Below are 15,516 nucleotides of genomic sequence, written 5' to 3'. Positions count from 1 at the left end.
GCTGCAATTGCCATAAATAACACAGTGGGTCATGAATAATTCAAACCAGAATATGGTTGTTATTGTAAGGAGTTATCACAGCTAATTATAGTCCATTGCCATCGTTCCCTCCAAAGCTCTGGCATTGATCACTGCAGGACATGCCAAATATTTCACTAAAACAAAATATTGTGCTCGATGCTTCCCTGTTGATCAGCAGGTCTTTCACTAAGAGAGTTTGTTGTTCTTCAGTGGCTTTTGCCCTTGGATCATAGTTGGAAAGAAATTAAGAAGACCTTTCACTTAACCAAATTGTTCATCTCTATCAGTCAATTGGTCCCTGCAGACCCTTCCCAATGTTGTTCCAACTCCCTGGGCACAGGAAGAGCTCAGGCTTCCACCATTCTGAGAAAACAGGGACTAAATTTCTAATTATTTTCCTTTTTTTTTTAATTCTGATAGTTTTTTAATATTCTGTTTACTTTTTTAAAAAGTCTGTCTCTATTCTCTTTAGAAAAGACTTGCATCCTGCAATGGGATGGGGATTTATGCACATTGTAAAATAATATCTCTAAGGACATGTGGCTTCCCAATTGGGTTTCCTTTGAGATATCCCAGTGATCTGCAAAATTTCTGGGTTTGTACAAGACTTTACTGGTTTTAGACTATTGGCAAAGAGCAGATATTGACTAGACATGAGCATGGAACTGGAGATGTTTAAGGATTGAGCTCCAGAAAATCAGAATATGCCACAGAGCTGCCTGTAAAAAGAGACTTTAATGAGAATATTAATCATGAAATGCAACAAAGGAAGTACAATAATGTAATAGAAATAGTTCAGGAGAGAAATGCAAAGGCAGTATCATTTCTATAAAATTGACAGACAGGGAGGAAAATTACTGATATCTTTAGAAGTCTGAAGAGACTAAGGAAGGATAACAGATGGCCAGCCTGGTAGGAGGAAATCTTCCCCAAGCTTCAGATATTAAGTTACAAGGAAATGAGGGTCTTATTTTACCTGCAAGTGGGAACTTCAGCATCAGGAGGAGTCCAGTGCCAGCAAAACACTGCTCCAGGGAAGAAATGGCCCGTTGTCCAGCCTCTGACACAAGATTTACAGTCTGTTGTATCACTGCAAATAGTTGTTGTCCTTGGTCAGACTAAATCTAACTTCCAGCCCACTCTGAAATATGAATCAATCTGATGTTGCTGTGTGGTAGAGGTGCTAGGTTTTTTTGTTTCCTTCCACACTCACCCATATCTTTAATTCCTATTCCCCTGCCATATCTTTTTGGTCTGGCTTTGGCTAAAGGCCTGAATCTGTAAGGCATAAAATTTACATTCCTGAAATCTGCTGACAAGTCTTTAAAATATCCATTGTAATTATTGATATTATTACTAATTTCATACAACAATTCTGTGAATGCATTTCCTATGAGATCTTAAGGTAAAGTGAGGAGCTTTCCATGCCTGCACAGCACATGTTATGAGTTTGGTCCATCATTTTGACTCTTAGATCCCCCTGTGAGGTCTAACAAGGGGCACAGAGTTTGGGGATCTGTTCCAAACTCCTCAGAGGTACAGAAAAGCCCTTGGTGTCTCCTCAGAGGTGGCACTGAACCATGAATGTAGTGAGCTCCACTTTTCACCTTCCTCCACCCTTTTGGGCATTCATTTGAGTGCTGGAAGGAGACCTCCAGGTGATTTCCTGATGTTTCTGCTGCACGTGGGGCAACACAGGTACCTGAAATTGCCTGAATTGATTGAGCTCCCAAGGTGACAGGCAGGGAAGTGCATTCTTGAAGGCAAGCAGGAGCCATCCTTATCTGCAGGAACAGAAGCAGCCTCTTTCCTTCTCTGACAATTCATCGAGCCCTTGCTTGCATTATTTGGGAGGTGGGGGGTATATGAGATAAATGAATCCCATTAGATTCCTTCCAGATTTTAAGTCCAATTATTTCACACCAAGAACTCTGTTTATTTCATAGTTATATTCCTAGTTTTGGAATAATAAGGAAATAACCTCCAAAATGTTTTACAGAAAATATAATCAGAGTAGTGCCTGGCTTTTTTTTTTATTTTATTTATTTTTTTCTTTTTTTTGGGTTTTTTTTTTTGAGGTGTAGAGAGAAATCTATTGCAGGGAGAAGGAGAAAACTGTGCATGCATTTTGCATGAACAGGTTATTTGAGAGCACGACAGCTATAATGAGAGAGAGATCATCTTGCTTGTGGCTGTGCAGAGTGGAGGTCAGACAGCTCTGAATTAGCAGAGTCATTAATATTCTACTAAAACATAAAGCTGGAAGGGACCTTCTAGGTCATCAAGCCAACCATGTCATATAATCCCATTTGAGAAGAGTGGGTGACATTGACATTGGAGGCTAAGTAGTGGAGAAATTGCTTGTGGAGACAAAAAATGCCAGTCATTGACTGAGTGAGGGGTTAACATGGAATGGGGATGAGGGATTTGTTAAGGGGCTTGAGGGAATTACAAACCTGAGTGAGATATTTTGCAAATTACCAGTATTTGTACAGTAACTTCTGTATTCCTTGCTGGCTTTGGGGAGGAGAACCTGAACTCTTCATTAAGTACCTCCTGTTATCAAATTTCACAAGACAAAGAGATCCTGTGTGGATCAGTGCAAGATTCAGAGAAGAGAGAAAAGGGAGATCTAACCTGCCTGCTCCTAGTGGCCTCAGATCTTCCTGGAGCTGCTCAGCACTGCAGAGATCCCTTTCTTTGAGGTTGTGTTTGAGTCATGAGGAACACCTAACTGTGACTGTACCTCAAGCATGGATGCAGGAGACAGTGCCATGGAGCAGGGAATGGAGGTGGTAGCTTTTATTCCTGGGAATCCCACTTGATTCACCTCTCAGCTTTGCCTGAGTAGAATTTCAATTCCTCTCTCCCTTTGTTCTCATCCATGGAACGTGCTAAGGTAATTACATTTTTGTGTCTCACAGGGATGTTGTGAGGTTTCTCTAATATTTGTCAAGTGTTTGAAGGTCTTATGAAGGTGGAGTGCAAGTACCAGGAGCTCCTAACAGTCTTGACAAAATCCTTCATTGGAGCAACGTAGACAAATAAAAATTGGAGCCACAGCAAACATTTTTAAACAGCAAAAATTAATTAACTGCTGCAGCAGCTTCCCAAGGGAAGTGGTAGATTTTCCTATTGCTCAAAATGTGTAAGTCTGAGCTGCCTGTGGCTTTGAAAAACAGGTCCTAGCTCAGATTCCAGTTCTTTAGCTCCATGCAGGAGGCAGTGGATGATGCAGACAATAGATGTGATTGTTCTATGGACTTAGATAAAACTTAGAGTTTTATCACTGTCTTTATTTGCCTTCACTCTTTCCCCCCTTTTTCTACCTGCTGTTATACCAACAGTGCACAATCCTCCTTCTATTTGTGCATAGACCTCAGACATGAAATAGAGAAGTGTTTTGGGAAACCAGGCTCCTTCACATGTTTATGAAGTTGGAAAGAACACATTAAAAGTGGTTTGATTCCACCTTCCACTTCTGCTTTCCTGTGATATCTGTGTGGGATTTTGTACAGATTTCCATCCCAGGGTCACCACTTTGTGACCAGGGGGCAAGATCAAGAAAATATGGGTTTGGCCATGGATGGCACCCAAGGATCAACAGCTCCAGGAGTTTGGGTATGTTTGTCTGTGATGTCCTTGTGCAGGAAGTCAATGGACCTGGTGACAAGAGTGTCTTGGTCCATAAATCGTACTGCCACCACTGCATACACAAGACATTGCCAAAATCCACACGCCAAAATCCACTCTTCATCTCCTAAAGAGCTTAGACTGCCTTGTGGTGCCTCAAAACCAAAGAATATTGATGTATAACAAAAACCAATTTTTTCCCTAAAAAATTTAAATGGTCCTCAAAGATTACGCGTGATTTGTCAAATTTGCAAAGAGAGTTGTACCTGCAAAGCTCTGCTTTCAAGAGAGGCATCCAAATAACCAAGTGCTGGTCAGTGCCTTCCAGTGGGATGGGTGAAGTTTTAGTGGAGGAAAGAAGGCATTATGGAAACAACACATAAGTTGTCCTTATAAATATTTTAAAGATGGTTATAAATGAACTATGATGAAACAGAGTTCAGAAGTGACCTTTGTGCCAGAAATTGAGGGAAGAAAAGCAGTTCATCAAAAAGATCACATCTGAAAAATTAATTTGACGGTGCTGATGGAGTGACTGCTCTTGTAAATACAATTTTGTCGATTTTCAAAGAACCATTTGGTTTCCAGACACACAATTCAACCCTGCGCCAACTGGCAGCTTTGGTGTTTAAAAATGGATTGTGTCGAGACAAGGTAATACCCAGAGGCAAATGTGCTGTTATGAAAGAGCTGTACAGGTTTATATTGGAGTCAAAAAGGGTTTTGTGACTCTCAGGAGGCAGGAAAAGGGCAATCTCAAATCTAATCAACACCCTGAGAGTTTGCAGAAGTCAACTTCTGTCTTGTGGCTGCATGGGTTGACTTTCAAAATGCAGGAGCTTGGAGGACGGGATCTCACGTCCTTATTTCCATCATGTTCAGGCTGGATGGAGCTTGGAGCAACCTGCTCTAGTGGAAGGTGTCCCTGCTTGTGGCAGGGGGTTTGGAACTGGATGAGCTTTAAGGTCTTTTCCAACCCAAACCATTCTGTGATTCTATGACCTGTATTATGGGAGTGCTCAAACAATTTTGCTGAATTTAACCTGGGATCATTTCTGGCTTCAATCATCTTCTAGAAAGAGATTTTCTAACCAAACATGTACCAAATAAAGATGTTTTAAAGATGTTTTGTGCTCCTTGCTGCTGGGCAGCACAGAGAACAGAGGACCCCTGAGGCCTCACTCCATTTCAAAGCCAGGAGGGAACAGGATGATCTACCATCCGCGTGGAGGAAAGCAGGGAGTTGCACTCAGCAGTTTCTGAAATTCCCCAACTCAGACAAGTCAGGAGAATTAGATCCAGTCCAATCCAACACTTTCCAAAGACAGAGAAGCATCTGCCCCTTCTGTGGTTCGTTATCACAGTTTAGAACACACCCCACACACAAAAACATTTTATTTCCATTAATTCCTGTGTGTATTCCCTATCATGAGCTAATGCCAGGCTTTGTCCATGAAATGTTGATGGGAATGGTGAGTGAAGGGCGTGGCTGGTCAACGTGCCAGATTGACAGAGGGGCTGGATATAACCTGGTTCCTGGTAGCATCAATTCAAATCTCACCTATCTTTGCGATCTTCCAGCATGGATTCTGGGATTATCCATGTTGTCTCATTCCTTTTCTATAGGCTTTTCTATTAGAGCCAAAGCCATCTTCATCCCTTCTCTCCTTGGCCTCCTTCCAGCCATCTCCCACTTCCTCCTTGCACCAAAGATTTCTTGTCTTCAGCAAAAAAAATTAATGTTTCATTCATTTTTGGTGCCATTTTTAACCTCCATCAATGTCAGGGAAGAAAAAGGGGAGATCCTCCATGCTTCGCCTGTGTGACAGAACACGGGTTGGTCAGCCTATTCCATGGCTTGGGATGCTGTGAAGAAAGACTTCAGAAAGATTTCTGGTTGTGATTTAGAGTGATTTACAATCCCATGATCTTTACCAGATTTTTTGTGACAGGCTTTGTCCCCAGTTCCATCTCTTCAAATTTTCCAACCACTCACTTGTTGCCAGGTTTGTGTATTTTGATAAACTCAAGGATTTGGTGACCATTCTTTGTGACTCATGTGGACTGCCTGCCCTCAGCCTGCTCTCTGCAACCCCTTCCTCTGGATTTTTTGCTCCTAAAATGGGGACGATCATAATTTTCCATGTATGGCTCTTGCTGAGATGAGTCCCCAGAGCCCAGGACAGATCGTTCCACATGGAATTGTTGTCCTGATCTCCATCCTTTCCAGCAAGGAGAAGTTCTGGAGGCTGCAGACTTGATACTGGGAGATGGGAACCTTGTTAATTAAAATGTCAGTGACTCAAATCCCCTTAAGGTGAGAGAGAGCTGCATTTTTTATTACCATTGCTGTTAATGACACAGTTGACTGGTACCTTGTAGAGGCATAATGCATTTCACTTACCTTGACAAGGTCTGCCCACTGTTTCCTCTGTGCCTCATATATGACTTCAAGAGAATAATGAAATAATTCTGGAAATGGAGAGAAAAGGGGAAAAACCACAGTGTTTTCATTTTTTCCATCCTCTTAGACTAAAGCCATTTGTCAGGACAGGAAGATGTATCCTCAAGCTGTGCCATGAGAGGTTTTGTTGGACATCAGGAAGAAATTCTCCTAGAAGGGGTGGTCAGGCATTGGAAGGGGCTGCTCAGAGAGGTGCTGGGGTCACCAACCCTGGAAATGTTCAAGGGACAACTGGATGTGGCACTCAGTGCTCTGGGCTGGTTGAAAAGGTGGGGATCAGTCAAATACTGGACTCAATGATCTCAGAGGTCTTTTCCTAAGTAATGATTCTGTGATTTCTCTCCAAATCTTGAACATGATATTTTAAATTCATATCAAGCTCATAGGAGAGTAGGAACAGCCTAGAGGGAAATGGATCTGGAGCCAAGCAGGGAGAGAGGTAAAGCTGGGAAAATAGAAGGTAACTGCTCCAGGATGGGTTCCAAAAGGGTGATAAGTGTCTTATGACTTGAATGTTCTGCTTAAAAATCTTAATTGGCTCCTGCACAATTGGAAGTATCAATTCCCCTGCCCTATTTCACCCTGTTAACTGTGATGGATGTTGTAAACCTGCCCTTCTCTTTATAGAGGATGGAGAAAAGGACTGTAAAAGGAAGGACTTTTAAAGTGTAATGGAAGGGCTTAAAAGCTGCGGCTGAATCTCTACCCCATTCCATCAGGTAATTAACAAACACACAGGGCCACACCCATTATTCATTTAGAGCAACAAGCTGGCTAAAATCTTTGAGCTGATGAGACTTGAACCCTGGTTTGCCCCTTCTGTGCCAAAGACAAGCAGTGGACAAAGCGATCAAGGCTTTTTTAGGGCAGAGCAGGCTCAGACTTTCCCCATTCCAGCTTGGTGGCACAAGCAGGAGGTGACACTTCTTTCACAGCTGCTTAAGCACCTGCAGGATCTGGCTGTAGCAGTGAAGCAGAGCTTCCAGAGCTGCAGTGACTGCAAACTCAGCTCCAAGGTAATGGGCCTTTTCTGGGCTTGAGGTACAAAATATTTCTGTCAGGACAGCATCGATGAGTCAGGCTCCAGTGACTCTGATCCCACCTGGGAGCAGTTCCCACAAAGGCCAGCCAAGTCATTAACAGTCTATGGCTAATTGCCTGCTGTAAGAATGGCATGAAGCACCTTTGCTTTCAGATGGGCTCAGCTTGAGTCCTGCTGCTGGTTTTGGTGGATTTAGTTTGGATTTATCTGCTGTCTTGTTTCCATCATTTGTGGCAATTCTGGTCACAGGAAATGCTCTGCTTAAAAACCTGGTTTTGCTGTGGTGAGGAAAGTGTGGTGTGAGATGCATGAAAAGTCCCCTGGCAGCCTTTGCACGTGCTTGCTGTCACAGATTCACACGTGCAAGGATCCCGTGAGCATCTTCTGGGGGATGACACTGCCTTGGGCTGTGCCAAATCGTGACTCAGCAGGTTGTAGTAGCACATTTAATTATTGTGAGAGGGGAGGAATCAACCCCCAGCTGCTGAGAATGAGCCTGAGGAGCAGAGAGATGCAGGAAGCAAAAGGTCGAGGAGGAGAAGGACCCCAAGACTGTGTCAGGGAGCAAGAGGGAATTTCCAGGAGTGAAAACAATTTCAGAATTATCTAAGAAAATGTCTGCACTGGCACAGCACAGAGCTGTAAGGAAACCTGGGTAAGTCCTTTATATATCATGTCACACTTTGGAAGCATCTTAGACGTGTGAGCATGGCCTGCCTAAGCAGAAATAAACTGATTAAATATTTCTGGACTTCAACAATTCCCTGCTAGGACTGTGTGCATGGATACATCAGGTGTTCAAGGCCAGGTTGGATGGGGCTTGGAGCAACCTGGTCTGGTGGAAGGTGTCCCTTCCCATGGAACCCACACTGGATGGTCTTGAGGGTCCCTTCCAACCCTAACTGTTCTATGGCAATTTATGTTGAATTTTAGTAAGGTTGTTATGAACTCTGGTAATTAGGGGGAAAAGCATGCAGCTGATATTTAGGGCATTTGCCAGTGAAAAGCTCTGCAAAGTTGTGGTTTTGTAGCCCAAAGGGAAAGAGGTAATCTTGTCAAAATCATAAAATTCTCTGGTCTTGTATAAATATTTGCTAACATTTTTTTAAAAAAAACCTCCAGCAGATATCAAATTATTCTGCTTTCTTAATCTCTCTTATTAACCTCTTCCATGCTAGATGTGCATGGCAGATTAATAGCTTCTGTTGAGTGGCCCACACTTGTGCAAACTGCTGCAGTGTGAATAAATAGTAACAAACACTGTGAATATTTCATTGGCAGGGAAAACAGATTCTGGGAGGGAGGAGAGTTAATGTGCACTGTTTTTTACCCTCACTCAAGAGTGTTTCTGACAGCAGGAGTGTCACATACTGCCCAAGAAGGAGCAGGAGCAGCAATCTGTGAATGCTCTGGCTGATATCAGTGTGGCATCCAAATGCCTCTTCTTGCCTTTGTGACATTGAAAAAAAATAATTATGTTCACCAAGGGGAAAAAAAAAAAAGAGTGAAAATAAATAATAAATATGCTGAAAGCCTAATCTCTCAATAGGGAAAAAACCAAATTTTTATTGGATCATTACCTGAGATGGGCTACTCACTAAGGACTCACATTTCAGTGTGTACACTCAAAACACTGAAAAAAGAATATTTAAGCAGTCTTCTCTGACCTGGAATGAGTAGTGGAACTAAGTTGTTGCTACAAATCTTGTCCTTTCAGTGTTCTCTGATTGATAAGCATGATATGGTCTGACATGTATAGCATCAACATGAGTCTCTTGACAAAAAGTTTGTCCAAAACTGTCTTGAGATATCCTGAGAGGAGGGAGAGGCAGCCTGCAGTGGATGCAATGCTACTGGGCTCACACTGTCTGTGATAGAGAAACAGAGCCTGTTTTCCTGCCCCTGAGTCACAGCTTGCTTTGGGAGAGATGCACATGCCCTGCAGCAGCAGAGGAACCTCTGTAGAAAGCCACTGCTGTTTTTGGACTGCTGCCTCATCTTCCTGCTGGACAGTTCCTCTCCCAGCCTTTTAAATCTGTCTGTCTCCTCTGTCCCTGTGCCTTGGGGTGGGTTTTGATGGATGGCACTGACACGTCCACGGATGTGGTCTTCCCGCCGAGCTGATGGGTGACAGTTTTTAGGGTTTGGGTTACACCCAGAGTACTTTGCTCAGGAGGCTGTCAGGTTGGTGTGAACTGTCAGACAAATGACAGAGCTCTCTGTGTAATGATCCTGACAGCGTTTCCCCGGCTGTCACCGCCGAGATGAGTCCAGGACACACAAAGCAATCGAATCCCTTGTCTGCACCATGTACATAAACACCCTCAGCTGTTCCCCCCTGCACCACAAGAACTGAATTAGACCTTTGGACTCCCTGAATTGAAAAGAGAAGTGAAGAAGAGTGAGGTCCAAGATCAACCATCTGGAAAGAGGAACAAGAGGCCAGAGCATCACAATAGCTCTGACTTGTACAAATTGCTGCTTTATACCTGATACTTTCCTTTTCTGCCCAAGACGTCCTTAAGGGGTGAAATGCCTTATGTGTCTATTGCAGGGCTTTGTTGGAGAAGAATCCTGCTCCATCCCCAGCCTCCTGAATGACTCAATAATTACTTTAACTGATTCAAGGCTCCCCCTCAACCTCCAACCACCCCCCTCGCCACCATTCAACTTTAACACAAGACCACACTGTTTCTCAGTTTCCAGTGTGCCCAAAGCTATTCAGGCCACTTGTTCCTCTCTGAATGGAGCTGACAGAGCTGCTTTTGTGCAGAGGCAATTTTGGATTTAATTGGAGACCTGCTGGGGGCAGGGCTGGGGGGTGGGGGAGGGAATGGGGTCACTGGGTCAGTGTTTTGGAAAGATCAACTCAAAAGAGAGTCCAAGGAGGAAAAAAAATGAATGTGGATTAGATGTTTGGGAAGAGGTTTTGCGTGGGCTGTGTGTATAAGGGCAATGCTCCCCATCTTCCAGAAATGACCATGGTACCTATTTGGGATCAGAAAGCAAACAGGGTCAGGCCTGGGGCAGATGGCCTTGAAAGGCATTTTGAATCTAGAATGACAGATCCCAGGGTCCTTTCTGCAAGGATCACAGGCTAATTCAGGCTGTGGTGAAGGAGTCTTGATGTCGGAAAGGTCACTTGCTGCAGTCAGTCCCCTTAGGTCAGGCATTCATCATCCACATTAAAGGAGCTTCGCTAAATTCCCTTCTCCAGTTCTGCTCCCTCCCTGGAGATAAGTTCAGCTTCAGCCCTGTCTTTACCACTTATGGGGCACTTATGGGTTCGTGCCAGAGCTGTGAATGCACCACAATAAGAAAGGACCTTTTTTCTAGTGAGGCACATGTAAGTCACACCATGCTTTGAACCAGCACAGTCCTGCTGTGTGAGGGGACCACAGGTCATAATCCACACGAAAAAATGGAGCTCAGTGAGGCAGCACAAAAGCACTGTGACTCTTCTACTTCACTGCTCAGCTTCTTTTTGGATGTCCCCTCTTTCTCACCTGATCAAAAAAAATATAAATTAAACTGGAAAGGATTGTATTGATTGTGCTACAGAAAAGGCAATATAATCCTGGCAGAGCTAGACCACGACCCAACAGAGACTCAGTAAAGCTACTTATGCAAAAAGAAACCTTTTCTTTTGCTCTCAAAAAACAGGTGGACAGGACAGCATAAAATAGGTGAGACTGCTCTGATTGGTTTAAAAAATTCTGACCATCCCCTGTCCCCACACTGGGGTCACCTTACCTCAGTTGTTACCATTTCTGGTCCCTACTTCTCCACCAGTGATGGCTCTCAGTGTGCTGACCTAACTTCATGTTTAAAATGCCTGGGAGCACCCAGGAGAAGGGGGGCCATCTCCTCTTCGGCTGCTCCAGGCTGGTGACAAGCGTGGAGCTGACAGTGGCCTTGTACAGCTCAGAGACAGACACCTGCTGGGAGCATGTGCTGGGGGCGTGATCCATAATTTAGGAGTAAAACAGCAATCGTGCTATTATCCTGATGATGCTCTTCAAACCCTGACATCTCCTGCTCCCAAGAGGAGCAGGCTGGCACTGCTGGCAGGGGGGGTGACCAAGAGGAGCTCCTGGTTTTTGTGGGTGTGTGTGGCAGGGTGACCTCAATGGAGTGAACAGAGAGTGAAAAGCTATTTAGTTGAGCTTCCTACGCCCCTGGGAATTATGTTTCCAGACAGCATCACAACTTCCCCCCCCTTCTTTCCCTTACAAGCCTCTGGCTGCACGTCCCTCTGGGATACCTCTGCTGCTGTTTCACATCATCCCCATGGACCACAGACCCAGGTTTCCTCTAGGGAAGCAGGGAGAGGTGTTTAAAGGTGTCAGAGACCTGTTGAGTTACATTTTCATCAGCAGCTCACCAGCCTGGCCCTGGCAGCATTAGTCAGACTGAAGTAGCACAGAGCAGCCTTTGCTCTATTCCCACCACCTACTTGAAAACAAACAAGGCTGACATTTATAAGGCTTTAGAAAGCCTGGGTTTAGCATTAGATCTGCTCCCAGATTCCTACTGTTCTCCTCTCCTTGACAGCTACTTCCTCTGAAACTGCTTGTTTCTAGGATGGCAGCAGATAGGGATTGGTGACCTTCCCATGCAGAAGATTGTTTGGAAGAGATAAAAAAACCTTCTCTGCCCAGAGATTGCCCAGAGGAGCTGTGGATGCTCCATTCCTGGAAATCTTCAAGGCCAGAAGGATGGATGGAACTCTGAGCAACCTGGTGTAGTGGAAGGTGTCCCTGCCCATGGCAGGGGGGTTGAATGAGATGATCTTTGAGGTCTCTTTCCAACCCAAATCACCAACTCTGTGATTCTGCCCCCTCTCAGCTTGAGGCAAAACATGAGGCTGCCTCTCAGTACATTTCTGTCCCCAGGGAGTTTAAGGTTACTGCCCAAGCCCAGGATGCTGCAGTATTTTAAGCACCACTCCATGATGTTGGTTGCAAGAAAACAGGAGTGACCTGTGTCAGGCCAGTCTCTGTCAGAATCTTTACTGGATATCCCTTTGCAGCACTATTCTGGGCTGTAATTGAACACTCAAGGATAGAATCCTGGAATTGTTTGGGCTGGAAGGGACCTTCAAGATCACCCTGTTCACACCCATGTGATGTGCAGGGACACCCTCCATTACACCAGGTTGCTCAGAGCTCCATCCAACCTGGCCTTGAATCCCTCCAGGGATGGGGAGGATGTTGTGGAACATCTCTGGGCGACCTGCACACAAGGATGGCAGTAGGAAGGACTTTCTGGACCAAGGATGGATGTCTGGAAATTCCTGCTAGTCCAGGAATTAGCTGATAGCTGTGAGACCTCGTGCTACTTGAGGCTGATGGTGCTGATAATTCATAGCCAGGTACAGCCACATCACAGGTGATGAATGAACAATTCAAAGGGCCTGGTCAAGATGGGCAGAGGAGAACAAGGAAATCTGCTCACCTCCACCCCCAGACCCAGACAACAGAGCAATCCTGGGGAAAATGATCCTGGCCTCTCTGCAGGGCAGATCACAACACAGATCAGCACCTCAGAGGGGGATCAGCAACCAGCATAAATCACTCTGGAAAACGTCCTGCCATGCCATGGCTCCTGCTGACTTCAGCCTTGGCATCACGAGGGGATGATGCTGCTTCCTGTGGGTTGCACAGCACTGGACCCAGTTCCTGGGATGGGAGGGTGTGGGGACACCCAGAGAGCAGCTGCTGCCAGCTGGGCTTTCTGTGCTTCACAAAAATCTGAGTTTGACCAATGCTGCCCGTACTTGAAAAGATCCTGCATCCAATGGTCTTGGATGAGGAGCAAGGGAAGAAGGATGGGATAGCATTCCTTTCTTCAAAACCTTCTCACCCAGGGCTCTTACAAACAAATCAGACTTTGCTAAGTGTCTTCAGGAGAATGAGAAGCAGCGATGCTGATCCAGATTCTATATTACAGGATTAATTATATATTGAACCTCCTAAAATGCTTTTGTTTAAAGAGAAACCATTCTGCTGTTAATAAATCCAATGAGCACCTGGACTTTCAAGGCTAGGATGTATCATCAGTGTATCTATCTCTACCAAGACTACAGACTGTCACAGAAAGTATAATTAATGTACCTTTAGCCCTGTGAAGGTGTTTGCTGCTCTATTTATACCTCCTAAATATGAGTCTGGGTACACCAAAGCACGACCCCATCATCTCAAGTAATATTCCCCCACTCAGATGCCAAGCTCTAATGTCCAGGCATAAGTATGAACAATCACCACAGCTACAATTGCTGTTTCCCAGCACTGCTCCATCAGTATTTAATCTGCTGCTTTATAGAGCACTGTAGGAGATCCCCAGAAAGGAAAACAGCTGCAGCCAAGTTCTGCTCCAAAAAGTATTTTCAATTGAGAGGCCTATTAATCCAGGCAATAGGCATTAAATGACGTAACAGTGGAGCTGGAGGGCTGATATGCCCTTCCACCCAGGGCAGCAAAGATTTCTTTTTATGCCTGGGAGAGCTGCTGTAAAAGAGAGCCCTACAGGAGTCTGAGAAATTTGTTCCAGGGTTTTTATTTTCCCTTTTTGAAGCAGCAGCTGTTGCCTTTATCTTTTTCCCTAAACCAGTATAATGTATTTATATGCATATATAAACGTATTTTTATAAATATATATGTATATATTTGCATATAATACATATTCATTCATGCATTTATATACGTAGCTATATTTATATATGCATTTATATGTACATATATTTATATTACAATGTATTTACGTTCTCTGGTTGTTGCAGTAATTGGCTAAGTAACTATAGATGCATGGTGAGATCCTTGGGGCTGTCCTGTTCAGGTCCAGAAGTCAGACCTGGATGATTCTTGTGGGTCCCTTTCTGCTCATGATGTTCTGCAATTCTGTGATTCCATGAGATGCCAGTGACATGAATATTTCATTCCCATGAGATACCAGTGAAGTGCAAAAGGAGCCTGGAGATGTATTCCCTGTTTCCCCTGTATTCCCAGCCATTTCCATTCAGACCCTTTCATTCTTTGAGCTTGCAAAGAGAGACAAAACCTCCACAGAAGGGTTGATTTAATCTTTTAGGAGCCCTGTGGGACCCTGAGAAACTTGTTCCATGTCTCTGCCTGAAGTCCAAGTCTGAAACATGGACAAAACATCTCTGAGTCCTTTCATGAAGAGGTGGTGGACACTCATTTTTGACTTGCAAGGGCTCCTTCAGAGCTGAGATTGCCAGGTAGGAGATCTTCACTCTTCTCCCAAAGAACAGCAGCCAGTGATGCTTAAACACCAGAAAAAGGCAGGTCCTGCTTGATCCTGAGTCCATCCTGCAAGACTTGCCCTGTCATGAGGACACCTCAGTGCCAGGTTAGCGTGAGTACCGCCAGAACTGTGAAAATCATTCTAATTCTAGAATTATTCTGGAATCCAATTCTGGGTTATTCTAATTCTACTATGTCTTAATTATTCCAGAATCTAATTCTAGAAGCTAATTATTCTCTGACCAATTCCCTGTCATTTTCTAAGCTACATCATCATAAATCCCTCTGTGCTGGGTTTTTCTTTTCACACCTCTTACTTCCCAGCAAGAAAAACCTGAGATGAGATGTTTGGTATCCCCCACAATGATTAAATTTAGAACCCCACTGGGTATGTGATGTCCTATTTTTTTCTACTTTTTTTCTTCTTCTGCCATGTTTAAAGAGGCTGAGTAGGTGAGCTGGGAGGGTATGAGTGTTTAGGGGTAATATCAGGAAGCCAAGCAGGACATTTTCCCACCTTGGTGTGTTGGCAGGGGGTTCATGGTGATAACATAAACCCAACCTGGAGCCATGGTATCACAGAATAGCTTGGATTGGACCAGATATGCTTTAAAGGTCATGAAAAAGGACATATTCAGGTAGACCAGGTTGTTCACAGCCCCATCCAATCTTGTCTTGAATGTTCCCAGGAATGTGGAATCTACCAGCAATTTCTGAGCAACCTGGCCCAGTGTTTCACCATCCCTGTGGTTAGAAATTGCTTCCTTATACTTAGCCTGAATTTTCCCTCTTTTAGCTTAAAATTGTTATTCCTTGTCTAATCACTACAGGCCCTACTAAAAGGTCTCTCCCCATCTTTCTTACAAACCCCTTTTAGGTACTGGAAGGCTGCAATAGGGTCTCCTTGGAGCCTTCTCCTCTCACCAGAGTGCTGCTGAGGAGGATAATCCCTGAAACTCAAGATAATCCCAGAAACTCAGGGTATAGTGGACATTTGGGGCTGCAAGCACACGGTGCTGGATCATGTCCCATTTTTCATCCACCAGGATCCCTGTGTTCTTCCCAATGCCTTCATCCCCCAGACTCTATTG

The 15,516-nt window shown here is 44.3% G+C and overlaps 1 protein-coding gene across 16 annotated transcripts in view; it reads left to right on the top strand.

The window, feature by feature from the left end:
• ADGRB1 (adhesion G protein-coupled receptor B1) overlaps window positions 1-15,516 on the top strand; it is a 285,104-nt gene that overhangs the window by 34,091 nt on the left and 235,497 nt on the right. Inside the window, exon 1 of one of the 16 annotated variants that reach the window (XM_039714216.1) lies at window positions 7,700-7,815. The exons of the other annotated variants lie outside the window; for them this stretch is intronic. The gene's annotated coding sequence lies outside the window, so the exon portion shown is untranslated. Of the gene's footprint in view, window positions 1-7,699; window positions 7,816-15,516 lie in introns of those variants that run through there. 16 annotated transcript variants of the gene reach the window in all.

The sequence above is a fragment of the Passer montanus genome, unplaced genomic scaffold (assembly GCF_014805655.1).
Source record: "Passer montanus isolate IOZ18808 unplaced genomic scaffold, ASM1480565v1 scaffold100, whole genome shotgun sequence".
Taxonomy (NCBI): Eukaryota; Metazoa; Chordata; class Aves; order Passeriformes; family Passeridae; genus Passer; species Passer montanus.
This window is presented reverse-complemented; position numbering and strand designations above follow the sequence as displayed.